Genomic DNA, 12,739 nt, shown 5'->3' with positions numbered 1-12,739 from the left:
TAATGAAGTCAGCACACTTATCTATCACTCTACACACAGCTTTCTATATGACAGAGCCCTTGGGTATTGTAACAGCAGCTGTTCTTAGGAGAAAGTAGCTTCTGCTGCTGATGCACAGTTCTACTGGGGCAGCAACTACACATGGCAGAAGACAAAGATATGAAAAAAACCAGTCCTTTTTCTGCCCCTGCATCTTGCTCCACACTTGGGATGGTTAGTAAGAAAGAGGGGAACTGCTTTTAAAGAAGTGTGGGTTGTTTGTGGAGGTTTAGCAATCCTATCTGGTCAAGGGGTTATAATTCCAAAACTAGTATTACATCTTGGCAATAGGGCAGATATACTCCAGGAAAGCAGATAAGCAGGTTGCTGAGGGGGATTTAGTCTTCCCTTTCAGCACTAGAATTCTTGACATTTCAAGGTTGCACGATTTAAGAGATTCCAAGGAATTTTTCAAATATCAGCAAAGTGAACAAATTACTGGTTACACAAAGGCGACTCCACTGCATATTAGGGAGGGCTCTTGACTCTCAGTCCTTTTTACATTTAGTGGAACTTTTTCCCTGTTTTATATAGGCTGGAATAATAGTGACATTGGACTGCAATTGGGCAACCTGTATAAAGTCCTTTTTATAGACAGGGTGGCTTGCACCAATAGAAGTAAAGTTGTACAACTAAAGGGCCAAACTAGGATGGCTCATTATCTTTGGAAGAGGAATTAAGGGCACCTTTCATTGAAAAAAGGTCTCCACCTCTAGCAATTAAAGAACTCAGTGCTGATTTTGCACTTCTCTTCCTTCTGATCTCACTGCATTTCCTTGCTTTATGTTTTCTGTTTCTCTAGTTACAGTAGCAAGTCTTGTTAGTACTGAGATGCTGGGACTGACATCCTGCACCTGGTAACTGGGAGAAAGCTGAAGAGTTAGGAACATCTGAGCAGTGCGAAGTGGCAGGGAATAGAGAGATCAAGGGAGACAAGAAAAATCCGTTGATTCTTTCTGCAGAAAAAAAAATGTCAGTAGGATTTGTAAGCCAAAAGTTTAGCTACCCAATTTGTAAACAAGCATCAAATGGATACTAATGTGAATTACCTTACTGTCCTATCCTCAGACATGTAGATGAACAAGTCTAAGAGAAATCAAGACTAGATTTCAGCGAGAGAGAGGGAGAGAGAGGGAGAGAGAGAACTAATGGAGTCTGCAGTCAAGTACATGTTTTTCAAGACAATATAAGAATTGCCTACTGCATATTTGACTGCAAAAAAGCTTACCTTTTCAGTTCTTTGCATAATCATCTCTCCTAGACTTATTACAGCCCTAGGGAAGTGTTACTAAGCTTATGGTCTGATTTCACATTCAGGCACATTTGCTCTGCTCTGGAGTGATATCTACTCTAGGACTCCCATCTTCTTATCTTCTTCTTCATTTTCAGCCTACTTCTTACCTACCAAAGCAATTTTGCACCTCCATAAGATCCTTATCCCAGCCACACAGCTTTCTGCTGGGTTAAGAATTTATGCTGTTTGGTAATTCTTGCTAAGTATTTGTGATCATGATGCACCTAAAGGAAAAAAGGAGCCTTATTCACAGTCCTGCAAAACAGACTTGTTACTCCAGACACGTCCTGGCATTTGGGACTACGCATACCGAGCACTAAGTTCAACAACTGCTATTGCTACTCACCATTTCGCGATGTTAAAACAACAGTTCCTCTGTAAACTGTGCATACCCAGCGCACTGCTGTCACACACCGAGGGCTGGTGGCATGGAGCGGGAGGTGGTCTGCCAGGTATTCAGTTACGGAAAAGGCAGAAAGTTGCAAGCTCCCTTCCTGGGATGGGTTTCTGTGGAAACTGCTGCTTTTGCACCCTTAGAACTGTAGCTGTACAATTCCTGTGGGAGACAGACACCACAGAGGGGTTTTTTTTTTTCCATACACACGTAACAGCTGATTTAACCAAAGCCTGTGGCCTTTGCTGTGATTTACTTTAGTGGACAGCGGGAAGTAGGAACACAAGCAGTATCAACTCAGAACATCACAGACTAGAAAAATCTAGGTCTCCAATGGCTGATACTGTGAAAGAAAAAGATTACAAAGCTCACTTGCACTCTTTTATCTGATAAGGGGGCAACGTAAGCTCTGTTGCCTGATCTGCATGCAGGTATGAAATTCCTAGGGCTGCCTACAACACACTTCAACAAAGCTCTGCAGAAAGGATTTATCCTTTTACTGCTCAGCCTCAAACGGAAGCAGTGGAGAACAAGCATCTTTGGCTCAGCCGGACACTAGTAATGGCTTTATAAAAGCTGCCAAAGGAATGGCTGTTCATTTTTTTTGTTTTAATATACTAGACATTCAAAAGTTGAAGACTGTTCTCTGCCCAATTATACTAATTGCATAACTTAGTCAAAAACAGGCCATAAACATCTAAGGCTGTTGCTTTAGCTTAGATATATGTGATTACAGATCAACTCATGCATATCTTTGAAATTTCTTGCGTCTGTCTCTAGTACAAGCCCTACCTTTCAGGACACGTTCATCAAGGCTTTTAGAAGCCGCTGTGTGTGGCAGAGGAAACTCGTCAAGCAGCTTCACTGCAGAAGTTCTCAGCGATTTACAATGGAAAAATGTATCAGTAGCAACACCCTTCTAGGCAGCGTCATTTCCCTCTGTGAGCAGTGGTTTTCGTCCTCCGCTGAGAAATAAAGCGCCAGCGAACGCATCCAGACCTCAGCCTGCGTCAGACGCTTCGCTGCAGGCAGGACAGATCTCGCTTATAACCTTGCCAGCCACACACTGCGATGGACGCGGAACAGCCTTCTTCTTTAAAAGTGTTTTGTCTGTGCAGCCCAAGAAGGAAACAAAGCTGATGATGTACCACTGTAATGAAAGCGTTAAGGCCACTCGTCACAGCCGCACGTGCTGCTCGTTGAGGATACACTTATCCCCAGACGGGAGGGGAAATAAACAGTCTGGGCTGAGAGTCCCTGCAGTACCAGGGGTGCAGTTACACAGCTGCTCTGTTTAAACAAAGCTAACCTGAAGAGAACCGTATTTCAGACCATCAGTGATATCAATACCAAATCTCTGCTTAGAGTGCAGCAGCTCGAGGGAATATATTAACCATAAACATAACAGGGCTGGGAAGATGCCTTTCATATTGCACTTCAGCACACGGCTGCCTCCAAAACAAACCTGTCCGGACCAAGCTGCTGCCCCAGCTCATTCTGCAGTGACGTGGTTGGTATTCTCCCTGCAAAGGCAGGAAGGTGCAGCTTGGGACAGAGCATGGGCCCACTCCTTTTAGGGACATTCCTTGGTTACATCAGTTGGGGGGGTGGGGGGGTAAAGTAACCTTAAGCAGCTCCTGTGCAGTGTTAGGTCTTGAACTCTGTAGGCCTGCCCTATCTTTAGTGCTAGGTAGGTGGGAATTACCCTTAGGAGATAGATACACTTGCACATCTTCCCATTCTCCCATCTCATTACCTCCTGGTCCTCGTATTTCCAGTCTCCACTGACTTGGCCCAGCTAAGCTAGCTGCAAAATAGAACCTTGTCAGGCTGCGTTAGCCATCACACATGCAAATCTTCTAATGTAGCCAGGCCCTTACGCAGGCTGGGCAGGGGCGCCCGTGAGCGCTGGAGCCTGTTGCTTTCAAATCCAAACACCGCTTGCGAGACTGATCTCACGATCACAACTCGCGTCCTATGCCAACAACAAAAAGCTGCAGTGAAAAACATGGCAATGGTTGCTAAGTGACAGCATCCATACGGGCCTGTCACCACCCCGAGACGAACAGCTGGGGCTGCACAGCAACCCCATCTTGTCCGTATCACTGAGAAAAAACGCTGCTCAGCTGAGCGCTGGCAGCGAGCAGGATCCAGAGCTCCAGTGCCAGAACTCCTCGAGTGAAGACGTTTTCACTGCCACCAAGTAACCTTAACGCTGACCCATCAGAGTATTTTATGCACTGGGTTACAGATGAAGAGTCCAGCGAAAACAGGGCAGAAAAACCTGTTTGAATCTGCGCTGGGAGCGGAGCCGAAGGGGCTGAGCTGCCGGTGGCCTATGCGCAGGTGGGAAGGGAGCACGAAGTCACCGCCCGGCTCCAGACACGGTGAGGAGCCCACAGCGCCTGGTCTGCACGGGTACGTCCGGGCAATCAAACACGGGCGATCGTCTGCGGCTGCCAACATAGTGCGTCCCAGTGCAAAACGTCCCTTTGGAGTGCGTGTGTTTGCATTTATTTCAGGCAGCAGTTCTCATGACTATTACAGCTAATTATGCCCTATCCTAATGAGTTCTCTTTTAGCATCTGCCGTAGAAACCTCTGTTTCCAGTGCTGGAAGTAACAGCCCTGATCTGCTGCTAGCTCCAACAGCACACGAGTGCACGCGGCTGCAGTCAAAGCTCGTCCCCACAGATAAAACCAACTGACTATTGCCTTTGCTCGCTATCTCCATGTCAGCGTATTAAACACTACTGCTTTGAGAGTTTTGCCAGGTTAAAATGTGCACCTTTTCCATCTCTTACCTGTAAATGCAGCACTCTTCCCAGCTATTCTCCTTGTTATTGCTTCTGTGCACCCAAGAAGAAAGTGAACAAGCCTCATACTGGCCTCAAAACCGCCTCGCTGCTCATGGTGAATGCTGCGTGAGCAGACACAGGTCTGACTTTGCAGTAGCATTATATTAACCAGCTCAGAGGTGGAGCACGCTGTCTGCTGCTCTGAACGAGCGGCACTGTGCTCCGCGAACGCTGCGGTGCTGGCAGCGGAGCACCCTCGCCTTGCCGCTACTACGGACATAGCATCGTGGCGGGGGGCAACCCACCCCAAACCCCCTCATGTCCTGTCCCTAATTCCTGTTGAGAACTTCTGCCCAACAGGCCTCAGCCTTGCCTTCATCTGTAGTTCAGGAGCATCTTCTCCAGCCTTTGTTTATTACAATGAGATCAAAGATCCATCTCCATGGAAACGTCTCCGCTCAAAGAGTTTCAGCCCTGTAGCTTTGGATCCTGCTCGTCGGTTTTGGCACTGTTTTCTTGAAACAGAAGCTTTGGGATGAGCTGTATCAGCATTTAGGTCTCTACATAAGTGGTTTGATTAGTAATAACCGGTAACGTGAGCAGCATGCCTACGAGCTGCGGGCACGCTACAGCGCTGAGCTGCACAGCACGCACAGGGGTTTCAATGCAGATTTTGGGAGAGTCCCGCTGAAACGTGGAGTGTGTGTGTGAGAGAAGGCAATGTGCAACACAGCCAGTAGACACACACACACACACACCCCTTGTAATCTGTAATCTGTGAGCTCTTGGGCTTGGATGGGAGGGAGCAGCTGTACCTGTTGCCTGCCTGTGTTAGCTCCCGTTGCATTTCTGCGTTGGCAGCCCGTGCAGAGCGCAGCCATCCAGCTGCGCAGCGGGGCTCTGGCTCCTGCAGCTTCCAGGTTGTTTCCCTGTGCATTTCAGCAGGTGCAGGACATCACCGTACGTGCTCTTTGCTAGTTAACACATTGCACTTCATCCCCATGTCTGAAATCTGGCAGGATGGCCAGCAGAGCGATGTGGGCAGAGTTGCCAGAGCCTGCAGCCATCCATTCTGCACAGCAAAGCCCAGCTCAAGCCTTCTAGGAAGCAGCTGTGGGCCTTGTTTGGACTTGCCCAACAGAGATGGCCCATGGCACAACACCCAATACCGCAAAAGCAGCACAAATTCGGCACATGAACACTGTTACCTCTGGAGGCTGCAGGCGCAGGAGTGCACTGGGCCGTTCCAGTGATCGCCCTCATCGGTAACGCCGAGCTCCAATCCCTGCAGCTCCATCACTCCCAAAACTAATTCCTGGGAGAGGGGGGAAAAAATTATTTCAGACATGCTTTCCCACTTGCTCGTTCCCCACTCAGCTCACCCCACGGCCGCACACACTGTTGAGCTGCCCTACGAGGGGCAGGAGCGACCGGCTGGGAGGAAAACTGCCCCAACGGCGGCTGCAGTTGGACACGGAGCCGCAGCCCAGCAGGAAATCCGGGATTCGGTTTAAACCTCAAACAAACAAACAGCAGGATGAGAGGAAGTGAAATAAAAGTCACTCGTGAGACTCGTTTTCACACTCCTGTGCCGAGATGGACAGACAGCAGAAAGCACGCTGGGAGGTACGACCACCACACCACAGCTAACAGCAGGGACCTGGGGAGCCTCAGGTGGCACCTGGGGCAGGAGGGAGCCTCTTCTCTTAACACTGCTGGGGCAAATCCTGCTCCCAAGGAAGCTGGAGCCTGCTTTGCTCCTGCTTTCAGCAGCAGCCAGCCCCGGGTTGCCCATAAGCATGCAGAATCTCATTTTATGATCGTATTAAAAAAATTTCAAAATAGCAACTGTGCAGAGACCAATCCAGCTGACAGCATTTAGCCTTATCCTAGGGCACAGGCAGAATATGCCAGGCATGAATTAATACCGCATAAGCTGCGCCGTGCTGTGTTTCATGGCTTAATTATAAAAGAGAAAGCAATAATCAGGGGATCTGTAGGGCTAATAAATGTTCTGAGGACACCGAGTGTGACACAAGAGCCGCAGCCGGTGCGACAGGACATGAATGCGTTTAAAAAGCACATTAATCACACACGGCGCATTAATTCACTGCTGGTTTCCAGCAACAGCACTTGGCCTTTAGCTGCCTTCTTAACATCACCGGGCACAACTGGATCATCACCTAGCCCGAAGAAAAGCAGGCAGTAGTCTATCCATGAGCAGAAGTCACCACCTTGCATCAGGCCACAGAGGAGATGAGTCCAGCAGCACACACAGATATTAGCTCAGGCAAAAAGCTCTGCAAGCTGGTTTCTCCCCATTGCCTTATGCCTCTGTACCCGAGCTCAGCCCCGTGCCAAGCCCCGTACCAGCATCCGGAGGGTTCTGGGTCACTAACACCACCCGCCAGGCTACACAGCGTGATTCATCTAGCCAAGGACAGTGCAAGGAGAAGATCATGCCCTAGGCAAATTCTCCAGTCATCTCTGCAGTAAAATACTTGAAAGTGCTTCTCTTTCTCAGTGGCTCCGAATATCTGTCCTCTCCATCTTGTATTTCGTCTCTCTGCAGTTTTTAATGACGCAGACGGCTCGTTGTGGGCTGTGCCTCTCATCCACAGACCTCCATTTCCAAGCAGATCTTCCGTAAAGGGCTCTATCTGCAGTTAGATTATTGAAAACTCTCTAGTAAAGCTTAGAAAGGAGATACCACCAACCAGAACCCCCCAACCTGTGCTATCACACACCAGGCCCCAAATTCCTTCTAGACTGAGGTGCCAGCGCAGGACGTCCCTGAGCCCGTCCCCCAGTGGGTGCCATCAGCAAGACACTCCTTGGGCTGAAAAGCTGCAGGACTGGTCGTCAGTCAGGGCCACATAAAGAGAAACTTGAAACGGTCCCAAGCATCACATCCCCTTCTGCCCAGTGATTTATTCTCATGGAGAGTTTCCTTGCTGCAAACTCCTCACCCGCCAGCCCTCTGCAAAGGACAGCTCTTCACATTTCTCTGCACAAGGACCTGCTATCAAACCAAAACATTTCAAAGGAAGTATCTACTCTTCTTCTCTTCCTAATAATCCCAAATTTAACCATGTCCTACTTAACACCTCCTCCAAAACCAGGAAGCGAGGAGCGATTTCTGCTGGCCTGGATAAGTGAACTTGGCCGAACCCCCGGGGAATGCACAAACCAGGTACTGGGCGAGCTTAAAGCCCGGGATGGATTGCTCAGACAGCAGCCTCCTTCCCGGCTGCTCCTAAATCCTAACCAGGAGCCCAGAGGCAACAATCCTCAAAATTTTCAGCAGCAAAAATAAGAGACTTGCTTTGTACCATCCCCAGATTTTCTATTCCAGGCCAAATTTGTGCCCTGCAGTTACATTCTCCTTGCTGTAGAAGTATATCTGCCCCTTCATCTGCCTCGGTGGCCATATGGAGGTCTGTAGCTCAGGCTTCCTCACGGGAGTCATGGACCATCCACTCTGACTTCCCACAGAGAAACTTCAACCATGAAGTCAGTGGTAAAAAGGGAAGACGACCCTGCATATGGGCACAGCTTGGGGTAAGATAATTTTCCTGAGACTGGCCCAAAGACAGATTTGAACAAGGCGATACCTAGATCCCTGGGTGGACAACCCCTTCTCAAAGGTCTGTAACATCAGTGAAAAGTCTTAAATCTGAATAAACCCATGGTGTTAGAAGCTGCCCAGGTTGTATATGAAAGCATGATCTAGCAACAGATTTGCAAATAAATGGCTCCTCTTCACTTCCCTGAAGACCTTCTGCTCAGTGTTTTCAGCTTCATTTAATAGCTGTTCTCCTTTTTCCTCCCTTCCTGTATCTTTCCATCCAGCAGCAACTTGCAACAGCAGATTGCTCTCAGTAATCGAAGAAGGGCTGGGCTCTTTTTGTTTATTTTTTAATCTCTGTGTCACTACAGTAAAGCCAGCCAAAGATTGTTTGCACTAACATTGCTCCCCAGTCTGCCAATAGAGCTTGGATGGTGCCAGGACGCAGCGGAGAGGGAGACTTTTGCTGCTCCGGCACGCTTCCAGCCAGAGCACGCGCGTTGCCTTAGGGACGCTGGTGCCTCCAGCCCAGCTCCGCTCCATCACCTACCAGAAGGTGCCGGCTGCTCTTTTCTTCTTTTCCTCCCCCTTCTATTAAAGAAAGGAAATCATCCTGCATAGCGGCTCATCCTAGCTGTTTCACCCAGATATTTGAAGGGAATCACAGAAAAACCTGGGTACTGCACTTGTTGCCGTGCCTCGGCGAGGTTCCTCCCTAGGGCTGCGCAGGGCAGGGCCATGGACCGGGCCCGAGGCATCACCCCCGGGCGTATCCCCACCCTGCCGACTTGGGTGGCACCCAGAGCAGCAGCTGGGCACGGGAGGAGCCTTTCCACGGCACCAGTATAATACCCTTAAAAAAAAAAAAAAAAAAAGTATCATTGTGAATGAACGCCATGGAGCATTTCATCTCCCTTTTATCCCCTCTGATGCAGCTATTGAGCCAAACCGCTCTTTTTCAGGGAGGAAGCACAAAGCTCTTGTGGCCTTATCGGAGATGGTCTTTCAGGCTCTCCTGTTCAAAGAGAATGATTGCTTCAATAATTGCTCCTCTCCCGCTTCAGACCCTCTATCTACCAGAAACACAACATCTTTAGCTTGCAGGGAAACCCAGCCTCTCCCCGAAGAGCAGCACACACCACGTTCTCCCAGTGACTCCCAGGACTGTAACTCTCATTCTCCACCACAACCTGGTTAGTCTCGTTCATCCTCTTCCTTTCCGTCACCACTACTGTCGCAGATCTCACTCTGTGGTTTTTGTGCCTATACCTGCTAGCAAATTTTACGGCCCCCTCATTTTTGTAGAGGCGGCACCATGAGACTAGGTTAATATTTTTGTGCGTTCCCTAGTTCTCCTCCTTGCACACAGCCCAGTCCAAAGGTGAGACAGCTCCTCGCACAGCTGCTCCAGGGCCCAGGGCAATATAGTAATAGTAATACAACCTTATGCAGTGCTGCCTAAATCTAGGTCAGTGCTCTGTGGTTGGAGAGAGAACAAGAGATGAGCTCACGTTGCTTTGCCTGGGCTGATACCAGTATCCAACTATCTTAAAGTTTCCTTGTGTGCATTTACACTTTGAGAGAGCAGCGTAGACTCCCTGAAACTAAAAGTCATCTTGTCAAAACTGTCCCAAGACTACAAAGACACAGAAGTAGCACCACAACTTCCAAATAGGCAGAACTCCAGTAACAGGAGAGCTCACATCTGCAGCGAGCAATTCGCTGTCTGAAAAACAACTGCACAGGTATCCAGAGTGTAACCGCACCAGGAGGAGGCCCTTGAAAAGCTCCGGATCAAACAGAAAAGGCAACCAAAGCTGCAAAAGGAAACGAGCAGAGAGGGGAAACGATTCGCCTCTCGTCACACCACAGGTCAGCGGTGGAACCGAAAAGGCCGCAGACGCCGAGGCAGAGCTCTCTTCGCTGGCCGGGGGTGGCTGACTTGGGCGGTCGGGGGGTTGCTCGCGACCAGCCAGGTGTTCAGCAGCCTCATGTGAACCCGATTTGATTCGCCCGGAGACACCCAACCCAGGTCCGGACCCGCCAGGCTCACGTACACCAGTCTGGCCAGCTGGGAGAAGAAGGCAAATAAAACTGCCCAATAACCCAGGGCCCAACTTCTCCCATTTTTCAGGGCTCCTAAATTGCCTAGGGTCACAGCAGGCACCTGGGGGCTGTCCTCCAGGACCCATCCAGCACCACCACAGCCATCCGGGAAGGGTTTAAAGTACACACCAAAAGCACAGTCTGACTCAAAAGCCAGATGGGACGATTAGGTCACATCTCTACATCTAGCAGAAACCATCACATTTCACCCATCATTGCTATGCTCAGCCCACTAACACGTCCTTAGCTGAAGCCCATCTTGCAGAAAGGCATCTTATCTTGATTGGAAAACATTAACATATGGAAAAATTTTCACTTTCTTTAGTAATTTATTCTAGCAGCTAATCAACTTCATTCCTGAAAAATTAACACCTATTTTCTCATTTCAATTGGCCTTGCTTCATTTTGCAGCTGTGGGTTTGGGCCATACCTCTTCTTCCTAGCCCGAGAAGCTCTTGGGTACCTGGCTTTTCTCCTTGTGAAGCTATGTATATTTTGTGTTTTTTTCAGCTAAACAACTACAATCTCTTAAGTTCAAATTGTAGGCATCAGTCGGGGACTTTTTTCGTTCCACTTTGCACTGAGGACATGGTACTTCATGGGGTTTCCTGCACTCACCCACTGAAGGCACACAGGTCTGTTTTTTTTAATGTCTTTCTGCTCTGAAGCAACATATCACATCTTCACTAGGAAACACAACTCAGCCTGAACAACAGAGTCTGGAGCACAGTAACGGTTGCTGCTGCCCGCTGCAGATAAAGGCCACTTGTGGCAAACATCGTCTCTGCTGCGACCAGCTTTAATCACAGCTGAGCCAGTGCTGAGCGTAACTGCACCAGCGCCTGGCTTCATCCTGCTCCATCCCAGCCTTCGCTCTCTATCTCCAAGTCTTTGCACCTCTGCCCTTTAGGACTCCTTGTGATCTTCTCACCTGGTTTTTGACCACCTCCTCCCTTTCTTCCTTCCTTTGGCTTCCTATTATACTGATGCTCTCTTAATAAAACCACCCACCTCCTAAATGTTACAGAGTGAGTGTGTGCCTCTTCCCTAACCAGTCTGTTCCTGGTCTTAATCTCCATTAACCTGTCGGCTCTCTGGGGCACAGACTACCCAGCTCCTCCTGTGTCTGCCCAGGACAGTGACAGCTAAATGCATCATTGTAAGAACATTTATTTACAACACATGTTTACCCATGCTGATTAGCCAGGGGTCTGTCAGCTAAGCCAAGTATTAAATATCAAGTTTAAATGCAATCAGTTTCTTCCCCCCCCGCAAAAAAATACTGCATTTGGGGAACACGAGATCTCCGCACAACGCTTGTGTCTGGTTCAGCTCGTAGCTTCCTCAGGGCAGGTCCAGTTCTGTGGGATCTGTACCGTTCGGGACAGGCTGATGGTATACAAACAGCAACGTACAAGTAGATAATTTAAGTTAATTAATGCCCATAAACTCTAATTACAAGCAGCAACCAATTAAAGCAGCACAGAGGGCATGTCCTGCGCTTGGGGTCTCGCATGGACAAGCAGCGTGCTCCCTCCCGCAAGGCCCTGCGGCTCGCGCCCGCCCGCCCGCACGCTGGATCGCAGGCCGGTGTCCCGCAAAGCGGCGTCGCTAGCAGCCGTCACTGCCGGGCGAAGCTGCTGCTCCCCCCCGGCCTGGTTACGAGAGCAGCTGGCATTTCTGGTATTTCTGCTGGCTCCTGCAAGGCCCTTACTGGTGCCGGGCTGTGCCGGCAGGATTTGACCTTCAAGGACCACTACAGCTACTGAGGCTGCCAGACATTTATCGCCCAACTTCGGCTTGCACCACGCAGGGACGAGCTTGGGGCCCAGCCAGGCTGTTCCTTTTTCCTTCCATCTAGCGAGGGATGAAATAAGTGATCAAAGCACTGGAGGGATCGAAACATAAAAGCGAGAAAATATCAAGGGATGGAGAAATGGGGCTCCGCTCTTCTAACATCATTAACCTTTCCAAGAACAGATGATATTCTCGAATTAAAGGACATCCTGGGATGACAAAAAAGCCTCTCACGTGGGCGAGAGGTGCTGAGCGAAGCACCCAGGCAGACGCAAGCCCCGCTCCCGCGGAGGAGCTCCCAGCCGCCGGCACAGCCGCGTAACCGGTGCTGCAGTCCCCAGACCCCCACGGCGTCATCCATTTCTCATCAAGCGAGGAGATGACGGGGCTTTCTGTCCTCCGGGCACGGCTGGGCGCTCGGCCCGCGGCTTTTCCGGCAAGGCGCTTCCCGGAGCGCGCTCCGGCTTCGCTCCCGCTCCCGGGAGCCGGGGACTCGTGAGGGGCTGCAGCCACCTGCTCCCGGGCCGGTTCCCCCCCCCCAACACCCCCAGTTTGGGGGGACCCGGCCCCCGGGGGGGGTGCGGGGGGGGGGTTGCGGGCAGGGCGCCCCCCGGCGGTTGCCCCGCGCATCGCCCCGCCGGAGCCCGCGGCGGCGGGAGGCGGCTCTCGGCGCCGCTCGGCGAATCCCGTGGGCTCCCGGCGGAGGGGCCGAGCCCCCCCGTGCTCCCCCTTTTCCTCCTCCTT

The sequence above is a fragment of the Dromaius novaehollandiae genome, chromosome 14 (assembly GCF_036370855.1).
Source record: "Dromaius novaehollandiae isolate bDroNov1 chromosome 14, bDroNov1.hap1, whole genome shotgun sequence".
Lineage (NCBI taxonomy): Eukaryota > Metazoa > Chordata > Aves > Casuariiformes > Dromaiidae > Dromaius > Dromaius novaehollandiae.
Note: the sequence above shows the minus strand (reverse complement) of the source record.